The sequence below is a fragment of the Anomaloglossus baeobatrachus genome, unplaced genomic scaffold (genome assembly GCF_048569485.1).
Source record: "Anomaloglossus baeobatrachus isolate aAnoBae1 unplaced genomic scaffold, aAnoBae1.hap1 Scaffold_640, whole genome shotgun sequence".
NCBI classification, from domain to species: domain Eukaryota; kingdom Metazoa; phylum Chordata; class Amphibia; order Anura; family Aromobatidae; genus Anomaloglossus; species Anomaloglossus baeobatrachus.
Window position 1 is genome coordinate 145301 of NW_027445009.1, and position 6434 is coordinate 151734.

At 46.4% G+C, this 6434-nt stretch overlaps 1 pseudogene; it reads left to right on the top strand.

Moving 5' to 3' along the window:
• Positions 1-4162: 4162 nt before the first annotated feature.
• On the top strand, positions 4163-4371 carry LOC142286062 (U2 spliceosomal RNA; annotated as a pseudogene).
• The last annotated feature ends 2063 nt before the right edge of the window (positions 4372-6434 follow it).

Below are 6434 nucleotides of genomic sequence, written 5' to 3' on the forward strand. Positions count from 1 at the left end.
TATCCAAGGTGGACACGTGGCATGAATTGGCTCTCTACGCCTTGGAAGTCCTGGCCTGCCCTGCCGCTAGCGTTTTGTCAGAGCGTGTTTTTAGTGCCGCAGGTGGAATCATTACAGATAAACGCACCCGCCTGTCAACTGAAAATGCTGACAGGCTGACTCTGATCAAGATGAACAAGGGTTGGATTGGGCCAGACTTCACCACACCACCAGCAAATGAGAGCGGAATTTAAAGTTTGTAACGGGAATTTGCCATGTACCTCCAGTCACCCATGGGTACACACTTCTGGACTTTGGATAATCGCTGGACTGCTCCTCCTTCTCCTCATGCGCCACCATGATGACCGTTACAAGAGTTAGGCCTTTGTTTCAGGTATACCCCCAGTGGTAAATTTTTTCGCCCATTCTTTGCAGAATGGACATTACAACGACAGGAGACCCGCTCCTTTGCAATGGGAACAATGTTTTGAGGCCCTCATGCACGTCTCTATGCAGGGACAACGTGGAGCCTCCCAATTTTTGGCTGCCCTGCCAAAGGGCTATACTATAATACACCCACTAATAAAGGAATCCTTTTTCACTTGAATTGTCAAGTGATACTTACCAGTGACTATCACGTAATGTTACAGGTAGTTGCATTTTCTTCCTCTTCTTTCTCTCCTTTCTTCTTTGTCACACGGTCCATTGTGTTATAGCCCACGTGTCATGATAACACTTGTACCATCTTTTCATTTAGATTCCACCTACAATTATTTACTGATTCCAGTTCTGAAATAGGCTTTCATGATCTACTCACTAGAATTCTCAAGTGCATAAGGTACTGAGACATATACATGTTCACACCATTATAAAGAACAAAGTATAAACATTGAGGTTTTTCTCACACCCATGTTCCTGTGTTCTTTGATATGATATGTGTTCATTTCCTTCACTATATAGGATTGCAAGTTTTCCATTTGTACCTTAATGGCAATGACGCTATACAATTGAACACATATCATCCTGTTATCCATATAGGTGTGTATTTACCTGCTTGACTATTTTTGGTTGTTTGATCCAGAATGTTTCTCCAGATAGGTCATGTGGAAATTTTCTTTCCTCAGTACAAATGTTTTCACTATGGCTTTGGAAAAATTTTTTGTATGTGCATCATGGTCATTTGACCCATTGTACTCTCAAGTAGCAATATATTGTACTGTTATGTTGTACTATGTACTAATTACGTGTTTATATGGTTTTGTAACCCTTTATGATCTTAGATAACTTTATCCTTGATAAAGACCTAAAAACAAGGTCGAAACGTTGGATGAATTATCCTTTTGCACAAATAAAGAATTTTCAGCATTCCAAGAGTTCTTTTCTTACGTTATTGATCACTATAGTGTGCCAGAGCTATTTTTATTGAATTGACTCTTATTTTTTCTGAGCACCTGCTATATACACAGTGACCCAGACATATTCAAGTTTCATTCAGAAGGCAGAGGGAAGCCTTAGCAGCTGAGCCTATATCTTAGCTTGTGAGCATTAGAACAGGCCGGCGATTACAGGGTAACATGAAAAATGTCCAGCTTGCATTATGACTAGAACATGACAATATCCTTTTAAGTACTAACCTATGATGCGTTCCTAAGCAGTTGATGTTATATGTTCTACATTTCATTTTCTGCATACTTTACAAGTAGTAGAATTTGCTTTGATATAGGCAACTGGATTTTCACAATGAAAAGGCAAAGGATAACGCCCGAAAAAGACGCCATACATTATGTCAGTGCCATCACTGACAAACCTGGATTGACCATGAAATACATCAATCCCCTTAAAGGTGAGTTAAAACAAGTTTTAACTAAATTGCCTTAATATTGTCATGCATTAGAATGACTGTCTTAGGTAATGATAAATATTTTCTACAGGAAGAGGAGTGTTTGCTGAAACTGAAATCGAAAAAGGGAGTTTTGTTGCAGAATATCGAGGCGAGCTCACGTATGCACTTACGATGGTAGACAACTACTCGAGATTTATGGTTGTGGTACAAGTCAAAGATCTAATGGCCCATACTGCAGCGAAGGTCTTCCAAGCACACTTATGCAGACCTCATGGCTACTCAGAGAGAGTCCTCACAGATCAAGGCACAGCCTTTGAAGCGGAAATCTTCAAGGACTTCTGCAGCTTTTACCGATGCAGGAAGATGCGCACTACACCCTACCATGCTCAAACCAATGGTTATCAACCTGCTCAGGACTTTACCCCATATTCCAGATGTGGCCTTACAAGTGATTTATAGAGGGGTAACAATACGTTGGGATCACCGGATCTAATCTCCCTTTTTATACACCCTAAAATCTTGTTTGCTTTAGAATAAACAATAACATCATAAAGGTATAGCAGTACCGTTTCAAAGTTTCGGTGTCCCAAGCAGCATTCCATCAGCCTCTGGAAGGTTCCTGGCAAATTGCACAGCTCGAAGGGCATGCTTTTGAACTCGCAGAGACCCATCGGGGTGGCAAAGGCGGTCTTCTCCCGGTCTGCCTCAGCAACGGACACTTGCCAATAGCGACTAGTGAGATCAAGGGTAGAAAAATAATTTGCAGTTCTCAATGCAGCTAGCTATTCCTCTATACAGGGGAGTGGTGCTGTCCTTCTTCTTTAACAGGACCAACGGAGCTGCCCAGAGGCTACAACTGTCACGGATAACCCCAGCCTCCTTCATGTTGCTCAACATGTCCTTGGTACACTGGTAATGTGCAGGTAGTTTTGGCTTATATCTCTCTTTGATGGGTGGGTGTGCACTTGTGGGGATGTAGTGTTTGACCCCTTTTATTCTTCAAAAGTCTAGCGGATGTTTGCTGAAGACTTGCTCGTATTCTTGCACTAGCCTGTAGACCCCCTTCTTGTGATGTGAAGGTGTGGAGTCAGTGCCTACGTGTAATTCCTTACACCACTCCTATGGCTGACTTGGTGAGCTGTCACTGAATGGGTGGGCTGAAGCAATGGTGGATGCTGCTGTTTGGATAGCATGTGTATCTACTGAGAACAGCTTATCAATGGTGGCAAATCGGAGCAGCTTAATCTCTTGCTCTCCGCAGTTCAACACTCTCATGGGCACTCTTCCCTTCCATATTAATGAATAAAACTATGATGTAAATGTAAATAGCATATAGATACCCCACAAATGCAGATAAAAGTAGGTTATGGGAAAAGGGGGAAGAGAGAAACAGGAAAATAGTGGAATAAAGTATACCTTCCAGGTGGGAGAGGAAATGGCAGCACAGCCAATGGAGGTGAAGCAAGGGGAGCCTGCAACTAAAGAGTTGAGAGCGTTATCACATGGTGACTGAGCCTGATTGTAACGGGAGCATAGAGGTGCCGATCCTGTCTTACCTGCGTTGGTGTAGAAGTGGGTGTCCTGTGGTGGAGTCAGCTATGTGCAGTGGTGGCCGTGGGTTCTTTTATGTGCGACCGTAGTAATAGCTGCGCCCACTTCCTGTATGGGAGTGGAATGCAGTGAGGGTAATGGAACGCACGCCTGCGCATTTGTGTTTAACGTCGCGCATGTGCAGAACGGAGAAAAGGCTGCGCTCACTTCCTAATGAAAGGGAGTGAGACGCATCTGGGAAGGGAAGGGAAAAGATTAGGGTTTGGGGATGATGAAAGGGCTTTCTACGGGCAAGGATGGCAAAGGGTGGCAGTGACGGAAAGTCAGGCAGCCTGTCCTGTCCTGTCCTGTCCGTCCGTCTTTTTGTATCATGAATTGGAAAGACTGCAAGGGGGAGGGGAGGTGCTTGTGTCCAAAAGGAGGAGTTATTCAGATTCATTGCAGTGGGCGGCGGCTGCAAAAAGCACCATTCTTCTTGTTTTTGCTCTGCAAAACAGCCTTTTCAAGGGTTGGCTTGGGTGACAAAATGTCTTCTGTAGGCGTGGGTTTGTCTCCCTCTCCCTAAGATGTGTCCGGTATAGGCCAGGGTGCCACTCAAGGCCGTAACCAATTCGGGTTATAGCTTCTCGGCCTTTTGGCTAAGATCAAGTGTAGTTTCGGAGGACGCTACCTTGGTCGGTACTGGAAGGTGCCTGGGATTGCACGTCTGCCGGCCTTGAGGAAGTGTGTGCGCCTTCTGGTGACACATAGCCCTCTTGTGCCTGGACGGTTCCCAGGCAACGGGAGGCGATCACCTTTGTTATTTTGAAGTCCTACTGATAAACAGAAAAAAAAAAAAAAATTAAATCTGTTCTTATCAGTTTAATATCTGATACGTCCCCTCTCTGGGGACCATATATTAAATGGATTTTTAGAACAAGGAGATGGAAAAAATCTTGCTCTGTCCACTCCACGCATTGACCTGGTATTGCAGTACCTCCAGGACCGGTGCACCCCTTCTTAACCCAGTTTCCAAAAGCAGAACTCAATTCACCTGATTCAAATGAGCCCCATTAGTGAATTGAAAGAAAGCAAAAACTTTATATGCACCTCAATTTGGCCAATTCACTTTTCACACTTTCACCCTTTTTTTTATCTTTCACACCTTTTACTTGCTTTATTGATGCAAAAAGCTGTGCCAAATAGCAAACTCATCTCCACTCAACTTGACCAACTCTGCTATGTCCCGTGCAGTATCTTATTCTCAGTCTTATCTAGATCATTTGCAATTGAATAGAATAGATCCCTTTTGGCTGCTTATGACTGTGTAAAATATGTAGTTTTACTGGGCTGGGATGAGAGAATCCATTGAAGCATGGTGTAGGGATTGTGGTTCCTGTGTGCTAAGAAGAGAGGCTGGCACCAGCCAGAAAGCCCCATTGCAGCCAATAATCACTTAATAACTTTTTCAACTTGTCATCATATGGGAGGCCTTCCATTCCTTGTAGTAGTCTAGTTGCCCACCTTTGAACTGACTCTAACTTCTGAATGTCCTTTTTAAAATGTGGAGCCCAAAACTGGTTCCCATATTCCAGATGTAGCCTTACAAGTGATTTATAGAGGTGTAACAATACGTTGGGATCACGGGATCTAATCTCCCTTTTTATACACCCTAAAATCTTGTCCCAAGCAGCATTCCATCAGCCTCTGGAAGGTTCCTGGCGCATTGCACAGCTCGAAGGGCATGCTTTTGAACTCGCAGAGACCCATAGGGGTGGCGAAGGCGGTCTTCTCCCGGTCTGCCTCAGCAACGGACACTTGCCAATAGTGACTAGTGAGATCAAGGGTAGAAAAATAATTTGCAGTTCTCAATGCAGCTAGCAATTCCTCAATACGGGGAGTGGTGCCGTCCTTCTTTTTTAACAGGATCAACAGAGCTGCCCAAAGGCTACAACTGTCACGGATAACCCCAGCCGCCTTCATGTTGCTCAACATGTCCTTGGTACACTGGCAATGTGAAGGTGGTATTGGCTTATAGCTCTCTTTGATGGGTGGGTGTGCACCTGTGGGGATGTGGTGTTGGACCCCTTTTATTCCCCCAAAATCTAGCGGGCTTCCCACCGGTAACCCGCTCCCCAGCTTGGATGGATGCTGAGGGAGCCCCTTTTGCCCGCAGGCTCTGGCCCTGGGAACTGTAGCCTTGGCGGTGACTGTGCTTCCCTCTACGGTGTGAGCTGTTGCCTTCAATCGGGTCTTGACTGCTGGGAAACCCTGGAGGTTCCTGTCGCTAACGGATTTGACCGGTTTTACGGCGACTCCTAGCCTGGTCGGGGTCCGTAGGCCCTGCCGGATGGTGCTGGCTTCTCTTCACTCCCCGATCTGGTACCGGCGGGCCACCGCCCATCCCCGGTCCGTACGGTTCACTCCAATCAGCCTCTCCTGCAGAAGGTCACCACCGTCTGCCAACCTTGCTGAGTGCCCGGGCCACACACCCGGACACGGTCAGTCTCCTCTCCTCTTCACTTCTCTAACTCCAAAACTGATCTCTAATCTGACTCCTTTTCCCGCCTCCAGGACTGTGAACTCCTCGGTGGGTGGGATCAACCGCCTGGCCCACCCCCTGGTGTGGACATCAGCCCCTGGAGGAAGGCAACTAGGATTTGTGTTTAGCTTCGGTGTGCCTAGCCGGAGTGTAGAGTGTGTTGGTGTAGTACCTGTGACGACCTGGCTTGTCCAGGGCGCCACATTCCCCTATAGTAAAATGCAGACCGTCCGCGGGCTGCCCGTCCATCACCGGTTTTATTTTCACAACTGAAAAAGAATAAAACGGTAAAACATGTAAAAGCATCATAAACATTTTACAACGGTACAGCTTCCGCTCTTCTCCCACCCAAACAACCTGGCCCTGATGCTGCCCCTAAGAAGCGGGCAGCACCCCTTGACCCCAGTCCAGCACCAAGTTGCCCGAGCGGGTTCTGTCTCTTTCAGGGGGCCCACGTCCAAGGGGACCCCTGAACCCCCGGAGGATCGCCACCGGTTACGGTAGTGGCGGGCCTAGGCCATCCCTTTCCTCCAGGCCCAT